This window comes from Tenrec ecaudatus, chromosome 12, assembly GCF_050624435.1.
Source record: "Tenrec ecaudatus isolate mTenEca1 chromosome 12, mTenEca1.hap1, whole genome shotgun sequence".
Lineage (NCBI taxonomy): Eukaryota > Metazoa > Chordata > Mammalia > Afrosoricida > Tenrecidae > Tenrec > Tenrec ecaudatus.
This window is the reverse complement of record NC_134541.1, coordinates 53,811,743-53,831,324: the sequence shown is the minus strand read 5'-3', so window position 1 is coordinate 53,831,324 and position 19,582 is coordinate 53,811,743.

The following is a 19,582-nucleotide window of genomic DNA, read 5'->3' as shown; positions in this document are numbered from 1 at the left end:
CAAGCCTCGCCTCTCTTGTCCCTGGCTCTTTGGTCATTGGACCAGTGCACACCTGCCTTGCTTTTCCTGTGCCTCAATTTGCAAACTATGCTACCTGTGGGACACCTAGCCCATGGACTGTGTCATTGTGATTTGAGGTTCCTTAAAGACCTGCTTCGCCACACTATTGGACTTTACATCTCTTCAGCTGGGGACTGTCGGACCCTGTCATCAGGCTGACTGTTGGTGACCTGCCTTGCTGTTTGCTGCCTGTGCCCAGATTGCCTGAATTGGTCTACAGGCGACTACCTGGCAGCCCTCAAGACTCGAGGGACTGCCAGTGTTTCACAATTATCTCACAGGAGTGAGTTACACTGAGCCATTTGTACTGCTTTGTAATTGAATTGTTTATTTCTTATGTTATATATGAAGATATTTATCTGTGTGACTAGATATAAAATTATTAACATTCGGGTTTTGTTTCTCTAGGGTACCTTGTCTACCACAATAAGCCTTCCTGAAAGCCAGAGGCCACATTCTTCATCATCTAGTCCAGCTGCTCAGATTATTTGCTCAGCATAGAGATTGAATAAGTATGGTGAGAGGACGCAATCCCGAGTCACACTTTCGAAACCACCAGCTGCTCCACACACGAAGCAGATGAGACTAACTAGTCCTGTAAAGTTCTATTCTGTCTTATAGGGTTGATTGCTATGAGTTGATAACAACTCAGTGGAAGTGAGTTAGAATGATCTAGAATTATTTATGAGATATCTGTTTTTCTAGGCCTTACTCAAGCCATTTAATGTGTCAGATTGTCTAGAAATAGAGCCCTGCACTACCCAAATGGTTCAGAAGCACCCAGTTCATAGACCAGCAAAGAGAGGCTCACAGAGTCATCTGACTAAGGGATCTGAAGCCTGGTGACGTTGTATGAGTATCCAAGCTACCCAGCAAGTATGAAGGGGAGCCTACTACCACCCTGTCTCCTGCTTCACAGGGCTTCCAGACAGCTAGTTTATGTTGTCAGTCTATTAAATCTTTTGCTTGTTCACGGCGATGCGTAAATTTCCCAAACTCTGAGTAGAAAATGTTAATTATGGATTCATGTTTATCCATTCCATTCTTGACCTCATTTGAGATTCTAGGGATAACTTTACAATTAAAAAAATGTTATTGTCATTAGTTCCTTTCAAGTCATTCCTGAATCATGTCAATGCTGTGTGCAAAGTGGAACTGCAGAATGAAGTGTTTAAAGTTGTACCTTTCAGGAGTAAATCCAAACTTGTCCTTGAAGAAGGACTCTGTAGTACTTTAGGTTTTTCTGACACTGGGAATTTGTAAGATCCATTTAGGATGAAATTATTTATTGTGTTGGTGAGTCTGCCATTGACCAAGGCTCTCAAAAGAAACTGATTTTAGAAAGGCTATGGGAGCCTATAATTAAAAACACTGGTCTAGATGAAGCCCACCCGAAAAGAGAATTTTAAAAAGATAAGTTTGTAACTCAATCTGTTCCAGACATCAGGAAGAAATCTCAAAATTTACAGATGGGAACAGAAACACGTAGATCACTTACACAATATATTTCAAGAAAGCAGTGAGAAGTGATCTGCTCACAGGAAAGAAGCTTACTAGAACTTTCTTTTGAATAGGTGTAGCATTAAACCTATTCCTTGCAGCTTAAGGAAACCGAAATTCTTTCTTTAAATTTAATGTTGAAATACCTACTCAAGGCAGAAAGAAGTACGTATATTCCAAAGTTATGGGCTCTGCAGTCATTGGACTTCATTTGGATTTCTATTGCTTCCAAGGTTTCCTAATGATTGGCAGTTTAGGTCTATACTACATATGTCACATAATCCTTATTATCTTCTGCCCAAGTCTTGGAGGTTAGGTTTCACCTCAGTTAATAAGTGAAAAAAGTTACTATTCGGCAAAATTACAGGAAATAAAATACTAGGTACATCTTTTATAGTTCAAGAAGACAAAGTTCCTAATTGGGTAGGCAAATTGGCTTACAGGACTCAACTTGAAATTCAGATGCCCTCCTTAATCAAGCACCCATCAGCCTTCTTCCTGAAGAATGACTCACCTGCAAGTACTGTCTGATTATCCACACATATGCCACTTGTTTTATTTTTTCAGTTAATCAGTGTTGGAAGAGGGAAATTTTAAATTAGGTTAATTGCAAATCTAGCTACCCAGTGCCTTTTGGGGTGATAGATGCTTGGACAAAGAATGATTGCGGGCCAATTCCCTTTGGACGCTGCATCCCCGCTACGCTGGGCAGCGGAGGGAGGAAGCCCTAGCTAGAGCTAGCTAATAAACTCCTTTTGCCGCTTTTGGATCTCAACTGGTCGTGATTATTGTGAGCGCCGTAAGCTTACCTTCCTTCCCTGAAGCTAATATTTGGGGACTCGTCCGGGATTGGGGATTGAGAGCACGGGCCCTGCCGAGGATGCACAGACCGACCTTGAGGTAGGAGGGTTTTTTTTTGTTTTTTCCTTTTCTTTTCTAAAACTCTGTCCGTACACCTTTATGGGTGGTGTTGGGACCAGAATACGACCAAGGCAGAAGCGCCAGAGCGGTCACTGGTCGGGTTCAGAGAGGGAGACGTCCTCCTGTTTCCCTGGTAAATTCTGGTTAGAGTCCGGACCTTATCATGAGTCAGCACTTTTTGCCGGGAGCCATGTGGAGACCCCACCATTCTTGAGATGATTTCCCACTCACTGACTTGGCTTTTGCCCTCCTTTGGGTCTCACTTCGTCTCTTTTGTGAGATGGTGGACGATTTGTGGATTGTTGGTGCACATAGAATAATGTTGGGGCTGTGAGCTTTGGCAGCTCTGGGGAGGTATGTTTTCTTGATGCGCACTGAACATTTAATTAAACATCTCTGCATACACGAGTTTCTGTGGATTTGTTTCTCTAAAGTTCCCAAACTATCACACTCATGGAGCTGTGCGAACCTCCCTTCATTCATATCTTTGGCGATATTCCTTCCTTGACCTCCACATTTATCTCTAGCCTCGTTATTGCCAGATGAGTTTACTTGACATGCGTTGAAATGCTTTATTGGAAAAAAGTAGCTGTTTCACCACAACTTTCCATGAGAAATGGCTTTTACTTCCGTACCATTGTGATTCAGGCACTTTCACATAAATCAGCTCCAAATGTATCTCCAGGAGATTCATGACTATGAAGGAAGAGGCAATTCTTCTGGCGCTTTGCGCGCCTCTAGTAAATGTGGCCTCAAACAGTTGTACTCTTCTCAGCTCAACCCTTAGCTTATCCACTTGCTTGGATGTGAAGGAAAACAGAAAATCCTGCATTTCACGGCTGCCCTTCTATGTCACCTCACCCAGAGTTACGTTTGTCATTTCTAGAGTGCCCCCAGCAATTGTTTTTCTTTGGTCAACAAGCATTATCATTTCCCATAGTCAGTAGGTTATGGGAAATTGACTCCTGCAGGTTCCCGTACATAATAATTACATTAAACAATGGAGCTTTATGTATCTTCCTGTTTTTCACAACAGGTTATGTTCATTGACATTGTTAGCTTACCATCCCAATTGGCCAATAAGCACAGGTGGTGTTAATTTAAGTGCGGAAGGATACATGCCTCTGTCAATTTAGCTTTTCAGGTTCTCGGGTATCTTGCTTTTTGAAAGTCAGTCCAGTTAACTGCTACTACTTCCAAGGCTCACGTACACTGACTCCTCTGAGCAGAAGCCACAATGTTTGACGGTAAAACAGCTTTGGGAGCTCCACAGCTGTATGGAGATCCGACCAAATCTGAGATTATTTCCCTTTCATTGACTTGGCTTTTCCCAGAAGTTAGCCTCATTCCATCTCTTTTGTGAGATGGTGGAAGACTTTGTGGATTCGGGAGGGGCATATGGGATAATGTTGGGCTAATGAGATTGAGCAGCTCTGGTAGGGAAGTTTTCTTGATGTGCATATAACATTTAATTACAACTCTCTTTTATACACGTGTGTCTGTGGATTTATTCATCTAGAGTTCACACATTCCCGTAGCTGAGTGAACCTCCCTTCAGTCATGTTTTTAGTCATTTTTGCTTCCTTGACATCACATTTTTCCCTACCCACAACATTGCCAGGTGAAGATACTTGACTTTGTTTAAAACAATTTAAGGATGAAATCAGGTGTTTCACCACACCTTTTCCAATAGGAAATGCTTTTACATCAGTTCAGTGGTGCTTCAAGCACTTTCACTTATGTGAGATTCAAATTTAAAAAGAATGATTGTGTTAGATTGTCACAATACATAGCAAGTGCTGGTAATCTAACGCAGTGTTGAATTTGCCACAAGCATCACGATTCTGTTTGGGGGAAAAGTGTGCAATACTCCAATTTTAAACTCTTATTTAAATCTACCTCTCACTTCACACTTTTGGAAGATTTTACCTCATGCAATTATGAAAGTATGGACTTCCGCATCAGTAACCCAACTACTTCTAGTACCATGTTTTAATCTCATACACAGTTACTTAAAAATAGCACCTCATTTACCTGGTAGTGAAAGTGGATATTCTGTAGCAATGTACCAGGGTTTCCCTTGAGATTTCGGTGAGTACCATGGAGAGTGTTATGACAAACTGGCTGAAACGGAATCCATAAGCTATCAGCCCGACTCCATGTTGCTAATAATGAATGCTGCAATCACCTCATCTGTGTAGAATTTCTGTTGAAGAGACTGTTTACTTTTGATAATTCCCTGATGGAGATTTGACTGTCACATGAAAATATATCTATACCCGCTGGTTCCTCTGGATGAGATTTATCAACCCTTAGGGGTGATTCTACCGGTAAATTCAAATGATTACACTCATTGGTGGCAGATTGCCATGGCCAATCTCTTATTGAATATGCACCCAATGGACTTAGAATTCTTCATTACCTTCAGATATTCATGGTAAAGATGCCAACAAATGCTGGAAGATTGATGTCAAAACATATCATAAAACGAGAGTCCAGAGGAAACCCTTAATCCAACACTTGGCGTGGATTTAGTCATTTTTGAGAAATTGACTTCGTGGTGATGGTATAGATGAAATAAAATAGTCCTTGAGAAATGAGGGCACAGGAGCACAACCATGATCCTTCATTCTTTGGCCAAAGTGTCCTTAGACAAAAGTGGAATTAACTAGTCTAGCAATGTGGAGTCTGTACAGTCTTCAAAACTTCTTGCTGCTAAATCTGACCTGGACAGGTAAAACTTTGTCAGGAGATCCCCCTAGATGCAGGTGGACTTGATCTGATTTCCAAAATGTTCTGTATCTTTGGTTTTCACTGTGTTTTTTTTTGTTGTTGTTGTTGTTCATTCATAGTAGAGTGTGTTTCAGAGGTGTTATGTCAATGGAGGTCACCCTCTTGAAGCTGTGTTATATGCATTTCCATTTTTCAGTGTATGAAATCCAGGACTGATGAAACCTGGGATATAGGGATAGCAAGTAGACTAAGGGGTTCATTGGGAGAGGGTTGAGGGGGGAGAGTAAAAGGGAGACTATGTCAAGGAGTCCATGTAGAAAAAGAATGGTTGGAAATTGATTGGGATCACAGTTGTACAATTCTACTTGATGTGATTGAAATATGGAATGATCTATTATATGTATTAAATTCCAACTAAATAAATAAAAGAATAGCTATTGGGCCTTGCTGATATCTTTGTGATATGTGACAGTAAGAGTCAAATACTATTTTCTGTAATACATATGCCAAAATAAGTGTAGATAAAATCTCACACCCTTTTTTTTTAAAAAAACAACAACCTTCATGCTGGAGGTAGATAAATAACACAGGGACATTTAAACAACAGGTCACATGGCTAGATACATTATAACATCCTTATCGATATTAGACTTAGTGGGTGGCTACCAGCAGGAATAGAACATTGAACTAGGTCAACATTGCAAGTGATAATAATAATTTTAATTTGCTCTCTGCTCATCATGTGCATAATAAGCTTGTCTTTCACTGCTGCCTCACATACAGTAGAGGAAAAAATGTTGGCTTGGATAGAGGTTATCTGATCAGCATTGCGAGATACTTCACCGAGATCTTGCTTGCATCTAACTCCTGTTAAGCAGCCAGATATTATCCAGTTCAAAACCAACACCAAAAATTCAAAGAGCATGCCATTTTGTCATCTACGGATCCACATAATCCCAAGTTAATAACTTAATAGTTTTATTGACAGTTCACATATCACACACTTAAGTAGTTGGTTCATATTAAAAAGAGTGTACAATCATCACTACCTTCACTTTTCCCTAACATTTTCTTCTTTCTTGTATTCTTTGTTGTTAGCTCCCCATTTGCCTCCAACATTTCTTTCCATACTCCCGATAAACCATTAATCCAGTTACTGTCTCTAGAGATTTATCTATCCTGTATTTCATATACTAGAAAACACGTCAAAAACCAGCAAAAATAAATAAATAATAATATAAACCAAAGAAAAACTTCAAATAAAAAGGAAGCAGGAGATACAAAAAGCCAGAATAAATTTAAAATAAGTTGAAAGAGCGATCAAATGATAGGGTGTTAGATTTTAACCAATTGGTTCTGCAACAATCCACTTTCCATTGCATCCTGCACAGTAGCAAGATTATTCACATCCCTGGTCAATAGCCAGAAGGGATTCACTGGGGCTTAATCCACATGTGTTTCCCCTTTACATTTTTTAATATTTTTAATGGGCAAAAAGGGAGATCAAATGATAAGGTATCACTGTTTTACCTAACTTTATCTGCCATAATAGACTTTACAATGCTTTCTGTTTCCCAGCAGAGCTATTCCCACCCCTGGACTATGGTCTGAGAGAATATTCATGGGAGACTTAATCCACGTGGGGACCCAACAAATGCCATCTATTGCCTTCTGGACTGGGTGTTTAAGCTCTGATAACATCCCTTTCTTCAGATCTGGGTTTGTTTTTCCACTTCGTGGATCATGCAGGCTGGGGGGCTTCTTCCATGTGGACTTAGCTGACACCACATTTAGATGGCTGCTTGTTTGAAGACAATGCTTTCAGATTCCAGACACGTTCTTTACGATAACCTGACCCCATTTGTTTCTTCACATTTCCGACAGCACCCATACCTTCAGTGATCTCTTCACAAGGGCCATCAGTGAGTAGGGCCAGCCATGTTATGAGAACTAATTATTCTTATATTGGGGCTACCATTAAGCATGAACCCCCGAATCCATTCATATATCTATGGGTTATATATGGCTCTGGTTCATTTTAGTGACATTATGATCACTATATGATAGAGAACATGTAATGGGGATCTAAAACATCCCCCTGAGGCAAAGGTAATTCTATTGACAGTGTCATTAATTTAGTCATGGTATAAAAACTAACAAACTGTAGAGCTTCAGATTACAATACTTGAATTGTTGACTTATACGAAATTTAACTCTTAAATTACTGGACACTACTTACATAAACAATGGGAGTTAGTGATAGGAAAAAAACTTTCGATAACACTTAATTACAAAGGCAGGGCCATTTTTACAAGATTAATACGTGTCATAAGAGAACAAAGTGGACATTAAAATATTAAAGATATGGTTTATCCAAGGCCATCATTCATTAGGCACCCTCAAAACAAAGGAGCCAAATCCAATTCCAAAGACTATAAGTTCCATAACCTTAGGATAGCAGCCATCTGCTTCTTCTCACACTAGGGTGTTCCAGTCTTAAGTCCAAGGAAGAATGTCACCTCCTTAAATCTGCTACAGGTGAGTTTGAAGGAAAGCCCAATTCACCTAGTGGGGTTTCCACAAGGAATTCTTCTGGTGTAGGTTATGAAGGATGTTGTGTGTGTGTCAAAAGCCTCACTCGGTAGTTTATAGCACAGACCCTGAGTCACCAAGGGTTAGATAGCAACTAGCCCAATTATGTACATATGTGGGCCATATTCTCTTCCTTGGGGTCTATATAAGTATTGATACGCCTTTTTTTCCCAATGAGTTTTTCCAAGTTTACTCACCAACAGTAATATAATTGCCTTCTCCAACACTTACATGTCCCCCATCTTCCATTTTGACTTGAATTTTCAGTAAGGTTTACTTATCACTCTTTCAAAGTGTCTGATGATTTGGTATGACCTAGCACAATGTTGTGTGGTAGAAAATGAATGGTCGTCTCCCTTTGCCCATCTTGAAAAACTGACTCCACCTGAAGTGAGGTCTCCTCTGACAAAGTGGTTTTAAGATGTGCATGAAGGGGGTGAAATATGGTGCATGAACACAAGGCAGGCTCTCTGCATTGTTGCTTGGGAGACAGGATTAGAAGATTACATATTTCAGAGCTGAAGCATACTTTTGTCTTGGTGTTGATCCTTACGGTAGTGGATTCATACAATATTTGTCTTTTGTGATGGATCATCTTTACTCAGCATAATGGTTTCTAGGTCCACGTCATGATGTGTGTCATGGTTTCATCACTGTTTTGGAGGGATACATAATATTTTATTGTGTATATATACAAGTTTCTTTATCAGATTACTTCTACTGGTGGGCATTTGAGCTATTTGCAGCTACTTGCTATTATGAACTATGCAAACATCAGGGAGTATATGTCTGTTCATGTTCTGCATCTTACTTCCTTGAGAGTATGGTATTTCTATCCCCAGTAGCACAAAACAATTTTAAAATATTTATTTTAGGTAGTGCAATATCAATTTCCACAATGGTTGCACATGACTATAAGCCCAATAGTAATATATATGAATCCCAATCTTTTCACATCCTGTTCAGCATTTGTTGTTCTGGTTTTTTGTTTGTTTGCTTGCCTGGTAGGTATTTTAATTAGACTCTCTCTGTGGATGTAAGGTGATATCTCATGGTTGTATTTATTGGCATCTCTAGATGGCTAGGAATCATTAGAATTTCTTCATGTGTGTGGTAGCCATTCAAATGTCATCCTCTATGGATTGTCAATCCATGTTCTTTGCCCACCTTTTAATTGGATTATTATTTTTTAATTTCTTCATGAGGTATTGTAGAATTCTATAGATGTTAGTAATTGATCTCTTGTCCATTATGTCATTGCTAAATAGGCTTTCCCAATTTTTGAATTCTTGTTAAAACTTTTGATTAAAACAATTTATAAAGACTTTTATTAGACAAAATCCATGTATACAATTCAATAGTTGAATTGTATCAAGACGTATTGTACAATCATTACTACAATCAATTTGAGAACACTTTCTTTTTACTTGTTCCCCTTGTTATTAACTCCCTCTTACCCACCGCACCCACTCCAAGCTCTCCTCCCACACTTTCAAGGAACTATTAAGCTACTGTCTCTATAGATTCACCCATCCTGGGTTTCACATACCAAAAATTACACAAAAAAATCAGAGCAAAGAATTTTTAAAAAACTAGCAAGGATAACAAAATAAAATAGAGAAAAATCCCAGTTGGAAAGAAAACAAATAATATTGAAAACTAGACCCGTTTTTTTAACCAATTGAAAAATGAATTTAATATAAAATAGCTGGATACCATTTACACAAACAATATGAGTTGGTTGTCAAGGAAAATTTACAAATATATTCCTGGAGAATGTCAGTCACAGGTTTGCTCGAATAATATATATCTTAATACAGCATATAAGGCATTGATGAAGCAAGTCAATGATTGTGTTAGAGAGAGTTCTCTAGAGAAACAAAACAAGGACACTTATGCATATATATATATATATATATATATATATATATATATATATATATATATATATAACACGAAAAAATAAATAGCTAATTAAACCATGGAGCAGTACAAATGGCTCAGTTTAACTCACTTCAGTGAGACAGTTAATACACTAGCAGTCCTTCAACTCACGAGTGCTGCTGGGTGCAAGTCAAGGAAGCGGACAAATGAGTCTTCTGTAGAGCAATACAGGCAGTCCGCCACAGGCAGGAAACAGCAGGGCAGGTCACCAACAGTCAGCCAGATGACAGGGTCTGACAGTCCCCAGCTCAAGTGATGTATACACCAACAGTGTGGTGAAGCAGGTCTCAAAGGAACATCAAATTATAGAGATACAGTCCACAGGTTGGGTGTCCCACAGGTAGTGTAGCTTGCAAGTTGAGCCAGAGAACTAGCTAAGGCAGCTTCACACTGGTCTGATCCTGAGATAACAACAGACAGAAAAGTGAGGCTCGCCAAGCCATTTATCTCTTTGCCCTTCAATTAAACTGCAACTTTATTGATCACATATTTTTTTTATTGGCCTGGTTGGCACAATAAACCTACCTATCAAAATCAACCCTTTGCCAGCTTGGCACCTCTGCACAATTTTTAGCCATATGTAATTTCCAGACATTAATGAAATCACACTTATACTTAACAGAAAACATCTATCATACATATAAATGAAAACACACTGAGTCTAATTGTATCTGATACATCATACATGAATAAAGGAAAGAAATTCAATATGCACATGTAAAGAAAATAAATTGACAATCACAAACCTCATTTTTGCAATTGATCACGTGGTTGTAACTGATAGGTTACTACCCATTCTGTATTACATTTGCCCTCAGCAAGCACCTCAGCTGGCTATGGTTTTTTGCCTGGTGAAATGACCCAGACCTTCATTCCTGAGGGGTCTGGGTCACTATAAATCCTGTCAGGATTGGATTGCTATAATTTACCACTTACTTTAATCACAGGGCATGGTAACACTAAGAGTCAGCCTATGGGATCTCCTGGATTCCAGACATATTCTTCTTTACCTCCATTATGTAGCATCAGTCCAATTTCTCCTTGGTAATCAGGATCAATCACACCACTCAGTACAGTGACACACTTCCTGACCTGTTGATCCAAAGGTATAAAAAACCCAAAGTAGCCAGGGGGCATTCTCAGCTGCCAGTTCAGTGGAATCCGTGCTGTGTTTTCGGGTGGGAGAGTTCCTTTCTTTGGGATCAGGACCTCCAGGTCTGAAGCACACAGGGTTGCTGGGACAGGAAGCAAAAATGCTGCAAGAGGATCACTAGGAGTAATGGTGAGTGGTGCCACTCCAGCTTCCACCCCTTGGTTCCTGGATCCATGAATTCTGGCTATTGGAGACACAGCACCATATATGCTGCTGGTTTGAGCATGCACAACTTCCTGGAGAACATTGTCACAGCCCCACAAGTTGCTGCCACCTAGTTGGTGGTGTAATTGTGTCTTTAGGAGGCCATTCCATCGTTCTATCAAGCCAACTGCTTCAGGATGGTGAGGAACATGATACGACCAGTGGATTCCATGGGCATAGACCCATTGCCACAGTGCATTTGCTGTGACGTGAGTTCCTTGATCTGAAGCAATCCTATTTGGGATGCCATGCCAATGGATGAGGCATTCTGTAAGTCCACAAATGGTTCTTTTGGTGGAAGCATTGCATGCAAGGAAGGCAAATCCATATCCAGAGTAGGTGTCTATTCCAGTAAAAACAAAACGCTGTCCCCTCCATGATGGAAGTGGTCCTATGTAATCAACCTGCCACCAAGTTGCTGATTGATCTCCCCAATGAATGGTCCCATGTCTTGGACCACTGTTTGTTTCTGCTGCTGGCAGATGGGGCACTCAGCAGTGGCAGTGTCCAGGTCAGCCTTGGTAAGTGGAAGTCCATGTGGCTTCACCCAAGCACAACCTCCATCTCTGCCACCATGTCCAGTTTGTTCATGTGCCCATTGGGCGATAACAGGAGTGGCAGAGGAAAGAGGAGGACCAGTCTCCATAGTGCGTGTCATCTTATCCACTTGATTATTAAAGTCCTCCTCTTCAGAGTTAACCTTTTGGTGAGTGTTCCCGTGAGATACAGTTACCTTTACTTTTTGGCCCAGTCAGAGAGGTCTATCCACATACCTCTTCCCTACACCTTCTTGGCACCAATTTTCCAATCACGTTCCCTCCAATTCCCTGATCATCCAGCCAAGTCACTAGCTACAGCCCATGAATCAGTATACAGTGTCACATCTGACCATTTCTCCTTGCAGGCAAACTGAACAGCAAGGTGAACTGTTCAAAGTTATGTCCATTCGGAGGATTTCCATTCACCACTGTCCTTTAGGGAGATTCCAGAAAGGGGCTGTAGTGCTGTTGCTGTCCACTTATGAGTGGCACCTGCATATTGTGTAGAGCCATCTGTAAACCAAGAAAGATTTTTCTGTTCGTCAGTTAAATTATCATAAGGAACTCCCCAGGAGGCCACAAGTGCAACTGGGAGAAGTAAGGTACTGTGACAGGAGTGGAGACTGTGGGCATTTGGGCCTCTTCTTCATGCAACTTATTTGTACCTTCAGGTCCTGCTCTAGCCTGATCTTGTATATCTCTCTTCCATTTAACAATGGAGAGTTACTGTGCACGTCCAACTCTATGACTCTGTGGGTCAGACAATAGCCAGTTCTTCATGGGAATCTCAGGCCTCGTGGTGACTTGGTGGCCCATGGTGAGGCATTCAGTCTCCACCAAGGGTCAGTAACAGTCCAACAGCTGTTTTTCAAAGAGGGAGTAGTTGTCTGCAGAAGATGGCAGGACTTTACGCCCAAATCCCAATGGTCTACACTGTGATTCACCAGTAGAGACCACATTGCATCTCTATCTTCAACTGACACCTCTAGCACCATGGGTCAGCTGGATCATATGGTCCCAGTGGCAAAGCAGCTTGCACGGCAGCCTGAACTTGTTGCAGAGCCTTCTATTGTTCTGGGCCCCACTCAGAATTGGAGACCTTTCATGTCACTTGATAAATATTTAGTAGGTTTCCCATGTATTTCACTCCTAAACCTACCTATCACATACATGTAAGGAATGTATAACAGAGCAATAAATCATACAAGATCAAAAGGCAGCATTTACCCAGTAATAAAATCCTAAATGTAGGAAGAGACAGGAAAGATTGACTACTGGAAATGGGGATCCTATGGCAGAAGTGGGAAGGGTACTGTTACAACGAAGGCTTGCAACTAATGGCACAAAATAAATGTGTTAAATTGTTGATTGGTGAGGTAGTTAGTTTATTGTGCCAACCTGGCCCATAAACACATGTGGGGCTAATTGAAGGGTGGAAGGATAAATGGCTCAGTGAGCCTCACCTTTCCAATTCTTGGGTCTCTTGCTTTCTGAAGGTCAGACCAGGGTGCAGCTGCCTTAGCCAGTTCCCTGCTTCAGCTGGCAAGGCTCACTTCCTGCAAGACATCTCCAAGGAGAAGCCACATAGACCTGGGAGCTGGGCCAGCCATGTGGAGGCCCCTGCCAGCACTGAGATGCTTACATGTTCACTGATTCTGCTTTCTCCCTGCAGTTGGCATCATACTGTGTGTTTTGTGAGATGGAGGAGGACTTTGTGGATTGGTGTGGGACATATGGGTTAATGTTTGATTTGTGGGCTTTGGCAGAACTGGGTTGGGATCTTTTCTTGATGTGCACTTAACCTTTATATAAAACTCTCCCTTATACATGAGTTTCTGTGGATTTGTTTCTCTAATGTACCCAGACTAACACAATTGGAAAACTAACTTGATTTGTATACTTCACCCAAATAACAATAAAAAAGAGTGAACATACAAATGGAAGTAGTAAGATGGAGGTTGGGAAAAAATGACGAAGGCAGCAGAAGATGATGAGATGTTATTAAAAATAGTGAAGAAAGAAGAGTAAGAAAGGGGCCAGGGAAACACCAGCAAAATGGTTACAGTTAGGACTATTACAAAGGCAACAACTCTTAAAAAATTCTAATTCACTGCCATGGAGTGGACACAGACTCGTAGCAACCTTGTGGGTTTCCAAGACTGTACCTGTTTACAGGACTAGAAAGCCCAGTCTCTCTCCCATGGAGCTGCTGGTGCTTTTCAACTGCCGATCCTATGAATCACATTCCATTGTGTAACCACTACACCACCGGGCAACAAGAAAGTAGAGATTGATTAGATCAGAGCACAAAATGTCCTTCCAAATTGATCCCTGAAGGAGGAGGAGATCCAGTTTCATCTGCCAGCCCCCACTCACCACAGTTGCTGATGCCCTTAGGGGCTCATAACACCGCTTCTCTCCTCCCATCAAGTTAGAATGGTCCTGGTGGGAGAATGGCAAAGGCAGCTCACAGCACTTTCTGCTAGAGGAGAGTCTGAGCTCTCCTACACTCGCCTCCTTGGCAGTAGCTAAAATTAAAGGTGGTCCCAGAGGAAATCACAGGGGACCAACAGTATTTGTTGCATTATTTATTATCTCAAGTCACCCACTTAAAAGTAAAGTCTGCCTCACAGTAGCTCAAACAACTGAGGTGCTACCGGACACATAGTTGCTTCCTAATAAATACACTTGAATAATAAATGGACATTGAACTATGATAATATATGTAACTAGGGTACAGGTTCTGTGAACAAATAATAAATTAAAAATGTTTAATTAAGTAAGTACACCAGCTGCAGCTGTGCAGCAGAACAAGTGGGCTTTCTACTCCAGGAAACCGAGTCTCAAAAACCCACAGCAGTTGCTGAATCAGCACTGACTTGATGGCAGTGAGTTTGGTTTTCGGAAGTGTGCTTCATCTCCAGAACAAGATACCATTGAGGTTATGAAAATTCATAGCCTGAAAGGATCTAGTTTATCAGGAGAGAATGGTTCAGAGAATGAGAGACATTGAAGATGAAATTGGTCTATACCAATGCCTACAGCCAAGTGTCAGGCTTCAGTAGATTTCATCCTTGTGTCGTGTAGTATGATGGTCTCAACTGAAGGCTGAAAAAGTATGCAGTGTTGCTGGGGGTTATTAGTTCACCTGGAGATCAGTAACGATTTAAAATTATCCTGATTTAGGACTTCAATTACATATTTAAAAATTTTTTTTAAACTTTTACTGCAGAGAATAAGACTTTGATAAAAATATAATCTGCAAGAAAGAAATGTCACATATTATGTCATATACCACCTTTACCACTGATCATTGCAACTTTAACCTTCCATTTAGTGATATTGATTGATGTGGTAGTTACACAGTTTCATGTCAACTTGATACAAGAATGAAGGCCTGTCAATCAGGTCACAGCCTGGTGATTCCCTTCTTGCGGGTGTGCCCTTCTCATGAAGTTTCTGGGACTTCCTCTCTTCATCCCTGGAAGTGGTACACACTCTCTCTCTCTCTCTCTCTCTCTCTGCTTCACCTTCCTGTTGAAGAGCCACATGGAGCCATGCTGATGGCAGCCAGAGCCTTGGAGATGTTTCCAACCCCACTTGACCCAAGGGACTTTCCACAAAAGTGAAGAGGAATTCATGTAATATCAGACTTATAAGCTAATATGAAACTTATGAACTTGATCTGGACTTGGCTGGAATGAAATGTTTTATTGATGCATAATTACTTCTTGATATAAATTTCTCTCTTCAACACATATGAGTGTCTTTGGTCTACCTAGACTAATACAACATAAAATAATATGTTTATTATTTTGCTAATTCAGTTATTTCTCTGGCATCGCTTTAAATTATTCTTTAACTACCAAACAAGAATGCTCATTTCAAACATTCACAAGAATATTTTTCACAAGAATATTTCCAACTTAAAAAAATAAAAGAAAGAAAATACCCTTTATCCCACTTACAGGAAGTATATCAATAAAGGGATTTGAGTCATTTTTGAAGAAGAGGTTTTTATAGCAGAGAAATGTACCATTTCTGTTGGCAAATGTTTTCACTGAGTTCTAGAAATCTTCAAAGAAAAAGGAATCCTTCCAAATGATTTAAAATCTTTGTAACAGACCTCCCCAAAATGATAACTTCCGTAAAGTAAAAATTTTCCTAAAGTTGTACCAATCTTCAAAAAGAAGACCCTTCAGATGATTAGAACCTTACCCAACCCCATCTGGATTTGGGTCCCAATAATAAGGGTCAGGACCTTGTCCTTACCTGGTCTTAAAAAGATTACTGTAAGAAAGCACATTTTTTAGTATTTACAGATGTAGATGAAATATTTTTCACTCCAAAATGTGATGATAAACTCATTGTAAAATGAGAAGACTTTTCTTGTATGATGAGAGGATTTGTCATGATATTTTAAAAATTACATATCTGCCAAGGAAGGTCGATAAAGTTATTTGAAAGTAATTAAGTCACAGACATCTTAAATGAGATGAATTTGAATTCAGGATTAGAAACAAGTGGCATCTTCTATTCTTAGACCCACATCCATTTTAACTTATTTTTTCATTAGTGAAAATATTAAATATGCTATTTTAAAATCTAGATTTAACTATGGCATAACCACAGTCATTGAGCCAGTTCCAACTGATAGCAATCCTGTATACGATTTTCAAAGCAACAGATCTGTGCTAGAGCAGAAGGCCTCCTCTTTCACCCTCAAGGTGGCTGTTGGGTTTGAACTGCCAACTCTGCAGTTAGTAGTCTGACACTTTCCCAACAGTCCCACTGGAGAGCTTTAAGGACCCTTTAAATACAGAGGGTAGAAATTAACTAAGGGACAATGAAAACAGAAGAGTTACAGTTGAATGTAAGCAAAAATAACCAGCTCAGTTGCCATTGAGTCTACTCTAACTCACTGTGATACTGTATCTGTAGAAGATAGGATTTTTAATGTGTTATTTCTGAGACACAGATTGCTATGTATTTCTTCTGAGATACCTGTCTGCAAACTTGAATTTTCAACTTTTTTGTTAACCACAGACCAGGTTAACTATTTGTAACTTTAATGAAAATAAAAGGAATATGAATAATGATTTTTCGTTCATCCACCTAGACAAACTGATGTGCAAATTCATTGGCTAACATACACATTCATACCTCTTCATTCTCCTTTGTTAAATTTCCCATCTGTGTTGATTTAATATTTGTTATATGTATATTGCAAAAAAAAATAAGGAAAACATCTATCCCTTCTTACTGCTTTGCAGCACAGGCGCTTTTATATTTCCACTCAATTGCTCTCTATCATCTGCGAGAAAGTATTTAATGGTCTTATATTCCACTCAAAGGCTGCTCCTCCTGACAAATGGGTCTCCATCAATCAACTTCAAAATTCATTCTACCTACATGCTTGCCCCACACCTTTTCTCTCTAGAACACTACTCAAAGAAATATAAGTGGAAATAAGCAAGCAAAAAGAAAATAAGACTTGTTAGTTTTCATGTTCATAAAATAATATTTTACTATTTACATTGTTTTCATGTTTTGTGCTACCTTAGTGTGGTTTTTTGTTTTGTCATCTTCAAAATTTGGGGGAGTTTAGAGTTTTGTTTCTGTTTTCTTATGGGCATTTGCTGTCTCTCCTTCTCCGGTTCTATTTTAGCTAGGAAAGCTGAAAGAGCGGAGCCGCAATGTCGCCTCTCTTCTCCTTGAGACGATCGCTCTCTGAGCCTTTCAGCAGGCCGGAGTTCACCTTGTTAAAGGTTGGAGCTTCAAATACACTGCCGGACCCATGTTCTTCCTCTAAAATCCATATAACAATCTCTCAAAGTAGCACTTTTGCTGATATAAATTAATAAAATAGGAGCAGAAGTTCCCAGATTTTCTCCCTGACCATGAGCATTCACATATACTGAAAGCCAAATAGCCTGGGAGCCATTCATCTATCCTTGTCTTATTCCATCCATGACTATTGTTGGCTATGTGCATTAATCCTAGGAGCAAAGCTTTCTAGAGGGGGAATATGTGTGCAGAAAACGTGGCCTTTGTCTCTGCTTTCTGAAAACAGCTCTTGGAATGCTTAAAAAACTAAGCATTTGTTTCCCCCAGACAAGTAGGGGTTACACGTTCTCCACATATGGAGTACTAACTTCAGGAAGGGAGGAAAGCAGGATTCAGCATGCATAGTTCTTGATTGAACGGGTCACACCTATTTTTGAAGGCCTCAATCATGCAGAGTCATTTTGGTCACAATGATTAAGGGAACCCAGCCCTTGTAATTCTTTCTCAGGACTTCCTGGATTGGTGAAAAGCTTAATGTATTGGCGAGGGCGTGGCGTGTCCCTGGGGATGATGGAAGCCTGTGCCATCTGGACCTTTGAAAACCTTACCTGACATGACACTGATTCTGTCCTTCCTAAGCGTCGTAAATGGGTAACAGTAAGTCTAAGTAATGGTGTTGCTGTATGCCAACCTCTTACATCAGGATTATATCACTCTTTTCTCTCCTGTGGCCGCTCTTTAGTTTTCTAAGAGACAAAAGAGGGGAAAAACATATCATCAGTTATTTTCCTTAAGTGTAAAAGGCAACAGAGTTGAGAAGAGAGTGCAAGGTTTGTTGATAAACAGATAAAACCGTGTTGTTGTACACTTTTGAGTTAATTCTGACTCACTGCAAACCTAAAGGGCAGAATAGAACTTCCCTTAAAATTCCTAGTCTGCAATCTTAGAGGAATAGATTACCAGGTCTTTTCTTCTGCAGAACGACTGGTTGGGTTTGAACTTCCATCCTTTTGGTCAGCAGACAAGTACAACACCATTGCACCAATAGGGATTCTTAGTTTAACTGACAGCCTTCATGAATTTTGTGAACTGTTATAATAAAGAATTAACAAATGCACAGGTAATAAGATTCTGAATTAACTCCTGGGTGATAACTCAGCAGAGGGGTATGCAGCAGTCCTAAAAAGAATCCCATCTTGTGAAGGACCAGCTTTGAGAGACTGAATGACAAAGAAAGCCAGCACTAGAAGTTGATGAAGAAGGACAGAACCCTTTGACATTATGTCCAGTCTCAGGGCGAGAGAAAGAAAAGAGCTGACTGCTCCAAAATACAGGGAATAATGCCCATTCCTGATCCTACAGCTGGTACCTGGTAATCCAGGTATCCAGACATGTTTTGACCAGACTAAGTTTGGTGGCGGTGAAGGATGCCCTATCTGGGTATTTAGGGTCAGAGAGAAGTAACGCAAGTGGTCAGCAACCAGGACCTTGGAGATGTGAGATGGTGAGCCCTGAATCCTTGCCTCCCCTTGGCAATCTCAAGAGTTTGTTCCCTTCAGTGTGAAAGTCTGTCTTTTCTTTTCCCCTTTTAACAATGGTCTATTTCACCTGGCATAATGTTTTCCAGGTCCATCCATTCATTGAGAGCCTTCATAGTTTCACCATTGCTTTTTAAGGAGGCATAATATTCCATTGTGTATGGATACTAGAGCTTCTTTATCCTTCTTAGACTGATGGACATTACAGTGGTCTCCATCTTCTTACTATTGTTAGCAATGCTACATTAAACATGGATATGCGTATGTCTACTGAATAACTCACAGACTAGAAAAGTCTATACCTCCAGAAGTGTGGTCTGCCTCAAACAGCATTCTCTACGTTTTCCTCCAGATTCTATAATTCATTGCAATGTCTTCACAGAATTCACTAACAACATTCACAACTATATGGTTTATTGTGGAAGTTAATAGGATACAGATAGATGTTCACTCCGCACGTGTTACAAAGTTCCTTCAGGACTGCTAACAAATGTCCAGATGGGCAGGCCACTCCACTGGAAGCCTCAACTCAAGAGCATTCAGCTCAAGCTCTGTGAATCAACAAATCTACTCCCCGACTTAAGGACCCAGAAGCAGCCCACTCCATCAGC